This window comes from Arachis ipaensis, chromosome B3, assembly GCF_059453495.1.
Source record: "Arachis ipaensis isolate K30076 ecotype BB chromosome B3, ASM5945349v1, whole genome shotgun sequence".
Taxonomy (NCBI): domain Eukaryota; kingdom Viridiplantae; phylum Streptophyta; class Magnoliopsida; order Fabales; family Fabaceae; genus Arachis; species Arachis ipaensis.
This window is the reverse complement of record NC_142438.1, coordinates 95,117,384-95,132,822: the sequence shown is the minus strand read 5'-3', so window position 1 is coordinate 95,132,822 and position 15,439 is coordinate 95,117,384.

The following is a 15,439-nucleotide window of genomic DNA, read 5'->3' as shown; positions in this document are numbered from 1 at the left end:
TGAAAAGAAAAAAAAAAAAGAAAATTACCTAATCTGAGCAACAAGATGAACCGTCAGTTGTCCAAACTCGAACAATCCCCAGCAACGGTGCCAAAAACTTGGTGCACGAAATTGTGATCTCTGATAATAGCTCCAAAAACTTGGTGCTCTAATCTCAATTCATAATTTGTCACAACTTCGATACAACTAACCAGCAAGTGCACTGGGTCGTCCAAGTAATAAACCTTACGTGAGTAAGGGTCGATCCCACGGAGATTGTTGGTATAAAGCAAGCTATGGTCATCTTGTAAATCTCAGTCAGGCGGATATAAAATAGTTATGGAGTTTTCGAAAATAATACTAATTAAACAGAAAATAAGGATAGAAACACTTATGTAAATCATTGGTGAGAATTTCAGATAAGCGCATAGAGATGCTTTCGTTCCTCTGAATCTCTGCTTTCCCGCTGTCTTCATCCAATCAGTCTTACTCCTTTCCATGGCTGGCTTTATGCAAGGGCATCACCGTTGTCAATGGTTACATCCCCTCCTCTTGTGAAAATGGTCCAAATGCTCTGTCACAGCACGGCTAATCATCTGAGGTTCCCGATCATGCTGGAATAGGATTCACCCTCCTTTTGCGTCTGTCACTACGCCCAGCAATCGCGAGTTTGAAGCTCGTCACAGTCATTCAATCCCAGAATCCTACTCGGAATACCACAGACAAGGTTTAGACTTTCCGGATTCTCATGAATGCCGCCATCAATCTAGCTTACACCACGAAGATTCTGATTAAGAGATCCAAGAGATAATCATTCAATCGAAGGTAGAACGGAAGTGGTTGTCAGGCACGCATTCATGGGGAATGATGATGATTGTCACGTTCATCACATTCAGGTTGAAGTGCGAATGAATATCTTAGAAGCGGAATAAGTTGAATTGAATAGAAAACAGTAGTACTTTGCATTAATCTTTGAGGAACAGCAGAGCTCCACACCTTAATCTATGGAGTGTAGAAACTCTACCGTTGAAAATACATAAGTGATAATGGAATTCATTAGTCTCGGTCCCAGAGGGGAACCGGAGTAACCAAAGACTGCTAATACAATAGTAAAAAGTCGTATTTATACTAAACTAGTTACTAGGGTTTACAGAAGTAAGTAATTGATGCATAAATCCACTTCCGGGGCCCACTTGGTGTGTGCTTGGGCTGAGCTTGAAGTCTACACGTGGAGAGGTCATTCTTGGAGTTGAACGCCAGCTTTTATGCCAGTTTGGGCGTTGAACTCCACTTTGCAACTTGTTTCTGGCGCTGGACGCCAGAATTGGGCGGAGAGCTGGCGTTGAACGCCAGTTTGTGTCATCTAAACTTGGGCAAAGTATGGACTATTATATATTTCTGGAAAGCCCTGGATGTCTACTTTCCAACGCAATTGGAAACGCGCCATTTTGAGTTCTGTAGCTCCACAAAATCTATTTTGAGTGCAGGGAGGTCAGAATCCAACAGCATCAGCAGTCCTTCTTCAACCTCTGAATCTGATTTTTTGCTCAAGTCCCTCAATTTCAGCCAGAAAATACCTGAAATCACAGAAAAACACACAAACTCATAGTAAAGTCCAGAAATGTAAATTTAACATAAAACTAATGAAAACATCCCTAAAAGTAACTAGATTCTACTAAAAACATACTAAAAACAATGCCAAAAAGCGTATAAATTATCCGCTCATCAAGATGCTGTTGGATTCTGACCTCCCTGCACTCAAAGTGGATTTTCTGGAGCTACAGGAGTCCAAATGGTGCGCTCTCAATTGCGTTGGAAAGTAGAAATCCAGGGCTTTCTAGCAATATATAATAGTTAATACCTTTTTCGATTTTAGACGACCCAAACTGGCGTTCAACGCCAGCTCTCTGCCCTATTCTGGAGTTAAACGCCAGAAACAGGTTGCAAAGCAGAGTTAAATGCCAGAAACAGGTTACAAACTGGTGTTTAACTCCAAGAAAGACCTCTGCACGTGAAAGCTTCAATGCTCAGCCCAAGCACACACCAAGTGGGCCCGGAAGTGAATTTCTGCATCATTTACTCATTTCTGTAACCCTAGTAACTAGTTTAGTATAAATAGAATTTTTTACTATCATGTTAAGTATCTATCTTTGGAACGTTTAGTCCTTAGACAATGGAGGCTGGCCATTCGGCCATGCCTGGACCTTCATCACTTATGTATTTTCAACGGTAGAGTTTCTACACACCATAGAGTAAGGTGTGGAGCTCTGCTGTTCCTCATGAATTAATGCAAAGTACTATTGTTTTTCTATTCAATTCAAGCCTATTTCTTCTCTAAGATATTCATTTGCACACAAGAACATGATGAATGTGATGATTATGTGACGCTCATCACCATTCTCACTTATGAACGCGTGCCTGACAACCACTTCCGTTCTACATGAAAACAAGCTTGAATGCATATCTCTTAGCCTTTTGATTCACGATCAGAGTCTTCGTGGTATAGGCTAGAATTATTGGCCGCCATTCTTGAGATCCGAAAAGTCTAAACCTTGTCTGTGGTATTCCGAGTAGGATCTGGGCAGGGATGGCTGTGACGAGCTTCAAACTCGCGAGTGCTGGGCGTAGTGACAGACGCAAAAGGATTACTGAATCCTATTCCAGTATGATCGAGAACCGACAGATGATTAGCCGTGCGGTGACAGCGCATCTTGGACCATTTTCACTGAGAGGACGGGAAGTAGCCGTTGACAATGGTGATGCCCTACATACAGCTTGCCATGGAAAGGAGTATGAAGGATTGGATGAAGACAGTAGGAAAGCAGAGGTTCAGAAGGAACAAAAGCATCTCCACACGCTTATCTGAAATTCTCACCAATGAATTACATAAGTATCTCTATCTTTATTTTACGTTTTATTTATATTTTAGTTATTAAAACTCTATAACCATTTGAATTCCCCTGACTGAGATTTACAAGGTGACTATAGCTTGCTTCAAGCCGACAATCTCTGTGGGATCGACCCTTACTCACGTAAGGTTTATTACTTGGAGAACCCAGTGCACTTGCTGGTTAGTTGTGCGAAGTTGTGACAAAGAACTAAAATTATGAACGTACGTATTAAGTTTTTGACACCGTTACCAAGGAATGAACGATCACGATTTTGCCACACCACCTTTTCAGATTGTGACTCAGCTTTGCTAGAGTCCCCAGTTAGAGGTGCCCAGAGTTCTTAAGCACACTCTTTTTGCTTTGGATCACGACTTTAACCGCTCGGTCTCAAGCTTTTCACTTGACACCTTCACGCCACAAGCACATGGTTAGGGACAGCTTGATTTAGCTGCTTAGGCCAGGATTTTATTCCTTTGGGCCCTCCTCTCCAGTAATGCTCAAAGCCTTGGATCCTTTCTCTTTTCTTCTTTTTTTTTCAAGCTTCGTGTTTTTCACTGTTTTTTCTTGCTTCAAGAATCAATTTTATGATTTTTTAGATTATCGATAACATTTTTCTTTTTTTATCATTCTTTCAAAAGCCAACAATTTTAACATTCATAAACTTCACTATAAAAAATATGCACTGTTCAAGCATTCATTCAGAAAACAAAAGTATTGCCACCACATCTAAGTAAATAAGACTACTCTTAAAATTTACTCAATTTCTCATGCAATACATCACTTCTGTATTTTTGATTTGAATTCAAGCTCAGTGAGTAATACATGAGACATCTTTTCAGAATTAAAGCAATTAAGAGAAAACTAAACTAGACCTATGATTCTAACTAATAAAGGATCATGCAACAAACAAAGCAAAAATAGCAGAACACCGGAACATAATATAGAAAAAGAGGGAAGGAATAAAAAATGAAAGGAACTCAACCACCTTAGTTATCCTAGCGGTTGTTTTATTCTTCAGGTTGTGCTCTTAAGTGAAGATGATTCGCCTCCCTTTTGGTGCCATAGGAATAAACAGAAAACTCATAAGCGAAGCGTCAACACCAAACTTAAATGTTTGCTTGTCCTCAAGCAAAGAAGAACTGAAAATAAAAGAGACAACTAGTATGAGACAAGAAAAATAAAAGGATAAAGGGACCAAAGAGAATTAGGATTGGAAGAGAGAGAAAGAAAATTAAAAACTGTGCGGCAAATTAGTGTAGGTGTGCAGCGAAGGTGACGCGTACGCGTACGGCACGCGTACGCGTGGGTCGCGAATTTTCCTTGATGGCGCGTGAGCGTCAAGCACGCGTTCGCGTGTCCTTGATTTTGTGCGATTCGCGCGAAGCCAGCCGCGCGCACGCGCAACTCTCTGTTCGCGTGGCTTGGGATGCAATAATGTCATACGACGCGTGCGCGTCATGCACGCACACGCATGGATGGCCTTTTTGCAAATGACGCGCACGCATGGGTGAATTTGTGCTTCTAGCAACTTCAGCCCCAAGCTAGCACAACTCTCTGTCCAAACACTCCTTTATGTCGATTTTGTAGGTCATGAGTATGCGTCAGTGACGTGCATGCGTGGATGGCAAAATGTGCAAACGACGCGCACGTGTCAGGGACGCGTACGTGTGATATTATTTGTGCACCAAGCACATGTCCAGTGCCACTCCTGCTCAACCCTCTGTTCACTTTTATTTTTTTTCAAGCACACACCTATGATGCGTACGCGTTATCGACGCTCGCGCGTCGTGTGCATGTATTTTTTTTTAAATTATATTGTGTCCGGCTCCTGTTCTGAGATATCTGCATGATCTGAAAAATAGTAAAAACTTAGTAAAAATCAAATAAGAAAGGAAAACTACTACTACAAATAATAGCTAAGGATACGAAGTTACTGGTTGCCTCCCGACAAGTACTTCTTTAACGTCACTAGCTTGACGGTCAGTTCTGCTAGTTCAGCAGATGAGTGGACCTCTGGCGATCAATCTCGCCTCCAAGATAGTGCTTCAGCCTCTGGCCATTCACTGTAAATTTTCTGTCAGAATTCTCTTCCTATATTTCCACATGACCATATGGTGAAGCTCTGGTAACCACAAACGGTCCTGACCACCAGAATTTCAGCTTTCCAGGAAAGAATTTGAGCCTTAAATTTTATAGAAGCACTCTTTGTCCTGGCTCAAAGACTCTGATGGCAATCTTCTTGTCATGCAGTAGCTTGGTTCTCTCCTTATAGAGCTTGGCATTCTCATAAGCTGAATATCTGAATTCGTCAAGCTCATTCAACTGAAGCATTCGCTTAATTCCTGCAGCTTCTGAATCAAGATTCAGATACCTGATTGCCCAGTAAGCCTTGTGCTCCAGCTCAACTGGCAAGTGACAAGCTTTGCCATAGACCAACTAATATAGGGACATGCCAATTGGAGTCTTGTACGCTGTCCGGTATGCCCAGAGAGCATCATCAAGCTTCCTAGACCAGTCCTTTCTTGAAATACTGACGGTCTTCTCTAGAATCCTCTTGAGTTTCCTGTTGGAAACTTTAACCTGTCCACTTGTCTGAGGGTGATAGGGGGTTGCCACCTTATGACGGACTCCATATCTTTGCAGAAGAGAGTCCAGCTATCTGTTACAGACGTAACTTCCTCCATCCCTAATGAGTGTCCTTGGGACACCAAACTGGCTGAAGATATATCTCTGAAGAAAGCTCATTACCACCTTGGCATCATTGGTGGGTAAAGCCACTGCTTCCACCCACTTGGACACATAATCAACTGTCACCAGAATATAGTTGTTTGAATGTGAAGGTGGGAAAGGTCCCATGAAATCAATGCCCCACACATCAAATAATTCAACCTCAAGAATCTCCTACTGTGGCATTTCATGGTTGGCAGGGAGATTCGTGGCCTTTGCACATCTATCACAGTGCTTCACAAATTCTCTTGAGTCCTTGAAGAGAGTCGGCTAGTAAAACCCGCTCTGAAAGACCTTTGTGGCTGTTCTTTCACCACCAAAGTGGCCTCCATAATCTGAACCATGACAGTGCCAAAGGATCTGCTGTGTTTCTTCATCTGGGACACATCTCCGGATGATACCATCTGAACACCTTTTAAAAAGGTATGGTTCCTCCCAAATGTAGTACTTGGCGTCAGTTAAATAGCTTCGTTACTTGTTGTCTACTGTACTCTCTTGGGATAAAGTTCATGGCCTTGTAATTTGCAATGTCTGCAAACCATGGAGCCTGTTGAATGAGGAACAATTGCTCATCTGGAAACGTCTCAGTCACAGCCGTGGGTGGTTGTACTCCTGCTTCAGGCTCAATTCTGGAGAGATGGTCAGCTACTTGATTTTCTGACCCTTTCCTATCTTTTATCTCAATATCAAATTCCTGAAGGAGCAACACCCATCTGATTAATCTTGGTTTAGAATCCTGTTTGGTTAGAAGGTACTTTAAAGCAGCATGGTCAGTATAAACAATAACCTTAGAACCAAGTAAATAGGACCTAAACTTATCAACAGCATACACAACAACTAATAATTCCTTTTTTATAGTTGTGTAATTCTTTTGAGCATTATTTAACACACGACTGGCATAATAAATGACATGTACAAGCTTACCATGCCTCTGTCCTAAAACAGCTCCTATAGAAAAATCACTAGCATCACACATCAACTCAAATAGTAAATCCCAGTCAGGAGGAGCTATAATGGGAGCAGAGGTAAGGTTTGCTTTCAGAGTTTCAAAAGCATGCAGACAATCAGAATCAAAGACAAAAGGAACATCGACAACTAATAGGTTTTTCAATGGTTTAGCAATTTTAGAAAAATCCTTTATATATCTTCTATAAAATCCTGCATGACCCAAGAAACTCCTAATTGCCTTAACATTAGTTGGTGGTGGTAATTTTTCAATTACCTCCACCTTTGCTCTGTCAACCTCAATCCCCTTACTTGAAATCCGATGTCCAAGAACAATGCCTTCTGTAACCATAAAATGTCATTTTTCCCAATTTAAAACAAGGTTTGATTCTTGACACTACTTCAAGACAAGAGATAAATATTTAAGGCAGGATTCAAAAGAATTACCAAAAACAGAGAAGTCATCCATAAATATTTCAATAAACTTTTCAACCATATCAGAAAAAATTGAAAGCATACACCTCTGAAAAGTTGCTGGAGCATTACAGAGCCCAAATGGCATTCTCCTGTAAGAAAAATACTCCAAAGGGGCATGTGAATGCTGTCTTCTCTTGATCTTGAGGGTCCACTGCAATTTGATTATATCCAGAATATCCATCTAGAAAATAATAAAAAGCATGACCAGCTAACCTCTCAAGCATCTGATCAATGAAAGGCAGGGGAAAATGATCCTTCCTTGTAGCCGTGTTGAGCCTCCTGTAATCTATGCACATTCTCCATTCTGTAATTGTTCTTGTAGGAATAAGCTCATTCTTTTCATTCTTGATCACTGTCATCCCTCCTTTCTTGGGAACTACCTGCACAGGACTTACCCAAAGGCTGTCAGAAATAGGGTAAATAATACCTGCTTCCCATAATTTTATTACCTCTTTTTGGAACACCTCTTTCATAGTTGGATTGAGTCTCCTTTGTGGTTGCACAACTGGTTTGGCATCATCTTCAAGGAGGATCTTGTGCATACATTTGGTTGGACTAATCCCTTTCAAGTCACTAATGGTCCACCCAAGAGCTGTTTTATGGCTCTTGAGCACAGAAACAAGCGCCTCTTCTTCTTCAGGCTTCAGAGAAGAGCTAATAATCACTAGATATGAATCATTTCCACCCAAGAACACATATTTTAGAGACAGAGGCAAAGGTTTGAGCTCAAGCTTGGGGACTTCCTCCTCCTTTATTGGCGTGTTCATCAGCTCCTTTTGGGGTGGTGAATCATCAACTTCAACTAATTCACACTCAAAAATAGGATCCAGAACATCATCAAGTACCTCAGCTTCTAGTACTTCTTGAACTAGTGGTTCAATAACATCTATTTTCATACACCCCTCAGAATAATTAGGGTGCTTGAGGGCTTCAAAAATATTTAGGAGCACCTGTTCTTCATTGACCCTCAGGGTTAATTCACCCTTTTGCACATCAATCAGAGCTCTATCTGTAGCTAAAAAGGGTCTACCAAGTATAATAGAGGGTTTTACCTCCTCTTCCATGTCTAATATAACAAAATCAACAGGGAAAATAAATGGTCCTACTTTAACAAGTAAATCTTCAACCACACCCATAGGTAATTTAATAGAAAGATCAACAAGTTGAAGAGAAATACGAGTAGGTTTTACCTCCTCAATTTGAAGCTTTTTCATCACTGAAAGTGGCATTAGATTGATGCTAGCTCCAAGATCACATAAAGCTCTCTGAATGCCGACATCTCCAATGGTGCAAGGAATGACAAAACTCCCTGGGTCTGGCATCTTCTCAGGAAGGTTATGTTGAATTATGGCGCTGCATTCCTTGGTTAACACCACTGTTTCTTGTTCCTTCCAGTTCCTCTTGTGGGTCAACAACTCTTTCATAAATTTAGCATATAGAGAGGCATTTACTCCAGAGCCTCTACAAAAGGGATGTTGATTTGCAGCTTCTTGAAGACATCTAAAAATTTAGAGAATTGTTTTTCCTTGGACGCCTTCTGAAGTCTCTGAGGATATGGCAATTTTGGCTTGTATTCAGGAGCCTTTGGCAAGGTGGGATAAGTGTCAAGAGAGTCAGGAAACGGGTTGTCTGCACGCTTAGGAGGGGCGTGCTCTACATCTCCCTTCTTCTCCTCTGGAGCTTTCTTTTTAACTAGCTCTTTATTGGCCTTGGTCTCAGAGCCAGCTACTTTACCACTTCTCAATTGAATTGCCTTGCAATCTTCTCTTGGGTTCACCACTATATCACCTGGAAATGTACTTGCAGACCTCTCAGGAATTTGCTTAGTTGGCCCATTTGTACTTTTAGGTTTCTAATGGAGGCTCTGGTTTCCTGCATAAAACTCCTCATCATCTCCCAATTAGAATCTTCTTGGGATTTAGAGATTGCCTACTGAGGTGGTTGTTGCTACTGAGACTGAAATTGGCGGTTATTATAGTTGTTCTGTTGAAAACTGCCCTGAGAACTATTGTTGAAGTTCTGAGGTCTCTGAGGTTGATTCCTCCATCCAAAATTTGGGTGATTCCTCTACCCCTGATTGTATGTCTTAGAATATGGATTATTGTTGGGATTCCTAGGACCACTCCCCATGTAATTCACCTGTTCAGAAGAGGGTTGAGCATAATCATAATTATCATTTGCATAAAATTACCTGCCATGTCATAGGAGACTTCCTGTGGTGGATTTTGGGTGTTGATAGCTAAGACTTGCATGCCACCCATCTGTTGAGTAAGTAGATTTATTTGCTGAGACATCAGCTTGTTCTGAGCAAGAAGAGCATTAACAGCTTCTACTTCCAACACGCCTCTCTTCTGAGGGGTCTCAGAGTTCACAAAATTCCTGTTAGATGAGTATAAATATTGGTTGCTTGCAACCAATTCAATCACCTCAATAGTCTCCTCTGGTGTCTTCTTCTTGTGCAGTGAACCGCCTGCAGAAGTATCTAAGCTCATCTTGGACATCTCACCCAAGCCTTCATAAAAAATATCTAGTTGGGTCCACTTGGAGAACATTTTCGGAGGGCATTGCCTAGTCAGCAGCTTATACCTCTCCCAAGCCTCATAAAGAGTTTCACCCTCCTTTTGTCTGAAGGTCTGAACTTCCAACCTAAGCTTAGTCAGCTTCTTAGGTGGGAAAAATTTTGTGAGAAACTCAGTAACAACCTTTTCCCATGTATTTAAACTCTTCTTTGGTTGGGAATCAAGCTATAGCTTTGCTTTATCCCTCAGAGCAAACGGGAAAAGCATGAGTCTGTACACCTCTGGGTTCACTCCATTTGTCTTCACAGTATCACATATCTGCAGAAAATCATATATAAATTGATTTGGGTCTTCGTGAGGAAGACCATGATACTGGCAGTTTTGTTACACCAGAGTGACCAGTTGTGGCTTCAACTAAAAGTTGTTTGCAGCTATAGGAGGCACCATGATGCTCTTCCCATACAGATTTGCAGTAGGAGTAGAATAAGAGCCAAGCACTCTTCTTTGTTCCTCATTTCCATTCGAATTTGCCACATTGGCATTAACCACATTATTATTATCCATAGTTGATTCTGTAGCCTTGTAAAGTCTTGCTTGTTGTAAACGCCGCCTGAAAGTTCTTTCAGGTTTAGGATCAAAGTCTAAGAGATGTTCTTTGTCTCTGTTCCTGTGCATAAACAAATAGAAGACAAGAAAAGATGAGACTCTCTACGTTAGAGTGCAGAGAAGTCCCTGTGAGGTAACCTGTGTAAAATAATAAAATAAAAATACTAAATAAATAAATAAAAAAAATTTTCGAAAATAAAAAAAATTTCGAAAATAATAACTGAAAATAAATAAAATAAATTTTTTTTGAAAATTTAAAAGGAAAAATAAATAGAAAAATTTAAATAAAATTAACTGGGTAACACCAAACTTAATTCCAGAAATTACGAAAAATATTAATACTAATTTTTAAAAAAAATTTCGAAAATAATAAGGCAAAATTTAAATAAAATTAAAACTAAAACGCCTAATCTAAGAAATCAAACAACTGATAGTTGTTAATCACTATCAATCTCCAGCAACGGTGCCAAAAACTTGGTGCGAAATTTCTAACCCACAAACTATCCGACAAGTGCACCGGGTCGTACCAAGTAATACCTTACGTGAGTAAGGGTCGATCCCACGAGGAGTGATAGATTAAGCAACAGTTATTGAATGATAGGATTAGTTAGGCAAACAGAAAATAGTGTTTAAATGTTCAAAGAGTATTAAAAGGTAAATAAGAATTTCAGAAAGCAAGCAGTAAATGAGCCGTGAAATATATATGGGGAAATAGTTAAGGCTTCAGAGTTATCTATTTTTCCGGATTAACTTTTCTTACTAACTATTTTAATTATGTAGGATTTAATTTATGGCAAACTATATGTGACTAGACCCTAATTCCTTAGACCTTTCTAGTCTGCTCTAAAATTCATTAACTGCCAATTCCTTGGTCAATTAATTCCAATTAGAAGCTACATGATCAAATTCCAGTTTATAAGCCACAAAAATTCTAATTACCCAAAAATAAAAGGATTATATGTCACGTATCCAGTTAAATCCAGATAATTAAAATTTAAGAGAATATATTTTCAAGCTATTGTTCCAGTAAAGAGCTTTTCCAAGTTTTACAGGAACTCAAATAGAAAGAGGGTCATACTTCCGTTCCACCCAAATTCATAAGATGAAGAGCGAAAATAATTCTTAAGTCATAAATCCATACATAAATTAAAATAGAAAAAGAAATAAATTCAATCCATACAAATAGACAGAGCTCCTAACCTTAACAATGGAGGATTAGTTGCTCATGGTTCAGAGTGAAAATAAGGATTGTAAGTTGTAAATTGGAAATGTTGAGGTGGAAATCCCTCTGTTAATTAATTGAGATCCTTTTATATCTAATCCTAATAATTTAAAATCTATTATCTTAAATTAAAATAATATCTTTTCCTAAAATTGAAATTTGAATTTAAATTAGAATTAATTAACAAGTCTTCAATTGATGGGTGGGGACCACTTGTTTTGTCCATTCTACAGCTTCTAATCTGTGTTTTCTGGGCTGGTAACTGGGTCAAAACAGCCCAGAAATTGCCCCTAGTATTTTTCTGCGTTTTCTGCACGTGGCGCAAGTCAGCGTACGCGTCGATGGTCTTTCTCGCGAGTCACGCGGACGCGTCGGTCACGCGCACGCATCGCTGTGCAAATCTCCAAATCACGCGTACACGTCAGTCACGCGTACGCGTCGCCATGGATACTTCCAATTCACGCTCCCGCGTTAGGCACGCGTGCGCGTCGCTCCTTGCTGCCATCTTCTTTGATTCTTGTGCTACAGAAACTCCATCAAATCCAGCCGAATGCTACCTAAAATAAAAAGTATTGTACAAAACTCAAAATAGCATCCATAGTGGCTAAAATATAATTAATTCTTGGTTAAACTCAACAAATTACATGTAAATTCACTAGGAAAAGATAAGAAAGATGCTCACGCATCAGGCGCTGGCACAGGTTGTGCGAGCGCACAGATCCTTGTAAAAATTGACACCTGTGCATACGCACACCCCTGTGCGCACGCACGCATTTTAAAACTCTCAGGAGTGTGCGTACGCACAGACCCTTGTGCGGCTGCACACGTCCTGTTTCTCAAAATTTTATTTGTTTTCAACTATTCTACCTTCCCAACAAGGTTGTAAGTTTCTAAAACACCATTTTAAGACTTTTGGGCCTAGTTTTGAGTATTGGAACATGGGATGTAACTTAAGGTTTCTAGAACACGATTTTATGATAAATTAGAAAATAGAGGCCTAGGTTTCTGGCGTGCTGAGAATGATTTGACGATTGGGAGAGGATGATTGATATATGAGATAAGGAATGATGAACTTTTGACATTGGAAACTGAGTTATGAATGGACAGTGGTTGAGATGAGTCGAGGACTCGGATTGAGACGATGGATCCATGTATACTGAAAATGTTTTCTGAAAACCACTGAAAAATTGTTTTTACTGAGAATATGAGACGCTATGCGCCCGGCGGGGACGGGGTTGGATCCCGCCTGTCGAGGTAGCGGCGGTGGCGTAAGGGCGGTGGTTCGTCCCACTTGCGTTGAGATGTGAGGTCTGTAGCGGCGGTGGCGTAAGGGCGGTGGTTCGTCCCGGTACCTGGACAGTGATCCGGGCACCATATCTCGGGGGTTCCCATATGAGTAATCCGAAGGGCGACGTCTCCATAGAGATGTGTCGGGTTGGCAGTTGAACCGACAGTGTGATATCACACCCAGTAGGGCAGGCATTCATCATGTGCATTTTCTACCTGTTTGTATGCTTTGTTTACTTGTAATGGTTTGCCTAATTGAATAACATGCCTAATTGCTATCAGAAGTGTTCCCGGAAGATATCCCTGAGTTTCCACCTCAAAGCGAAATTGAATTTGCGATCGAGTTGTGCCGGGAGCCGAACCAGTATCGATTGCGCCGTATAGAATGGCTCCGATAGAGCTGGCAGAGCTAAAGACTCAGTTGGAAGAGCTTCTGACCAGGAGGTTCATTCGACCGAGTGTATCACCGTGGGGAGCGCCAGTTTTATTGGTGAAGAAGAAAGATGGAGGAAAGCGCTTGTGCGTGGATTACAGACAGTTGAACAAAGTGACTGTGAAGAATAAGTACCCGCTGCCAAGGATAGATGACTTGATGGATTAATTGTAAGGAGATGGAGTGTTTTTTAAGATAGATTTGAGATCCGGTTACCATCAAATAAGAGTGAAGGAAGATGATATCCCTAAGACTGCATTTAGGACACGCTATGGACACTACGAGTTTGCGGTAATGTCCTTTGGGTTAACGAATGCACCTGCTGTTTTCATGGATTACATGAACAAAGTGTTTCGTCCCTTTTTGGACAAATTCGTGGTGGTTTTCATAGATGACATCTTGGTTTACTCTAAGACGGCAAAAGAACATGAGGAGCATTTGAGGATTATGCTACAAATTCTAAAAGAGCGAAAGTTGTATGCTAAGTTGTCGAAGTGCGAGTTCTGGAAGGAAGAAGTAAAGTTCTTAAGCCACGTGGTGAGCAAAGGAGGAATAGACGTAGACCCTTCTAAGGTAGAAGCGGTGATGGAATGGGAAAGACCGACGACTGTGACGGAAGTTAGGAGCTTCTTGGGCTTAGCAGGGTATTACCGAAGATTTATCGAAGGATTTTCCCGGATTGCGCTACCAATGACGAAATTAACAAGGAAAGAGGTGTCTTTTGTGTGGACGTCGGAGTGTGAAGAGAGTTTTCAAACCTTGAAGCAGAGATTAACTTCAGCACCTGTTTTGATCTTGCCAGAACCGCATGAACCGTTTGAAGTGTACTGTGACGCTTCCTTGAAAGGTTTGGGTTGCGTGTTGATGCAACACCAAAACGTGGTGGCTTATGCATCGCGTCAGTTGAGATCGCATGAGGTGAATTACCCCACTCATGACTTGGAATTAGCGGCGATTGTGTTTGCATTGAAGATTTGGAGACACCACTTGTACGGAGTAAGGTTTAGCATCTTTTCTGATCATAAGAGTCTCAAGTACATCTTTGATCAGAAAGAGCTAAATATGCGCCAGAGAAGGTGGATGGAATTGCTTAAAGATTATGATTTTGAGCTGAGTTATCATCCTGAAAAGGCAAATGTAGTAGCAGACGCTCTGAGTTGGAAATCTTTAACAATTGCTTGGATGAGAATCAAGGAAGAAGAGCTAGTAGATAAGTTCGTGGATCTTAAGCTGGATATTGGTGAAGTTGTCGGGAGAGCTTGTTTGAACCAGTTACAAATCTCAAGCACATTTAAATCAGAAATACAAAAGGCTCAGCAAGATGAGCAGAAGCTTCAACAATTGTTTCAACCAGTGGATGATAAGAGGCGCGAAGAATTCACTAAGGATAATAAGGGTTATGGAGGTACAAGGGAAGAATTTGCATACCGAATGTGGGGAGTTTAAGGCGAGACTTGTTGTCAGAGGCTCACAACAGTGGGTTTTCTATTCATCTCGGAAGCACTAAGATGTATTATGACTTAAAGAAGATGTTCTGGTGGCCGGGGTTGAAAGGTGATGTAGCAAAAGTAGTATCCAAGTGTTTGACTTGTCAGAAAGTGAAGATAGAGCATCAAAAACCGTCAGGAATGCTACAACCACTTGAGATTCCTTAGTGGAAGTGGGAAGGAATTGCGATGGATTTTATGACCGGTTTACCGAGGACTAGGTCGGGATTTGATACGATTTGGGTGGTCGTAGACCGCTTAACCAAATTCGTTCATTTTCTGCCTATCCGAATAAACTATTCTATGGATGAGTTGGCAAGATTGTACATCAAGGAGATAGTAAGGTTGCATGGTGTGCCGTCGAGCATAGTATCGGACCGTGATCCCCGATTCACCTCAAGGTTTTGGGGAGCCTTTCAAAGAGCTTTCGGTACGAAGCTATGTCTTAGTACCGCATATCATCCGCAAACTGATGGACAGTCGGAAAGGACTATTCAGACGTTGGAAGATATGCTAAGGGCATGTGTGTTGGATCAACCTGGGAGTTGGGATCGTTACATGCCATTGGTGGAGTTTGCATACAACAACAGCTTTCATGCGAGTATTGGGATGGCTCCGTATGAGGCTTTGTATGGACGGAGGTGCCAGTCTCCACTTTGTTGGTATGAATCCGGTGAAGCAAGTGTTTTGGGTCCAGATTTGATAGCAGAGACTATTGAGAACATTAAGAAGATCCGTGCAAGGATTTTAACTGCGCAAAGTCGACAAAAGAATTATGCGGATCAGAGAAGGAAACCGTTAGAGTTTGAAGTAGGAGAACACGTATTCCTTAAGGTTACACCGACAACTGGGGTTGGAAGAGCAAT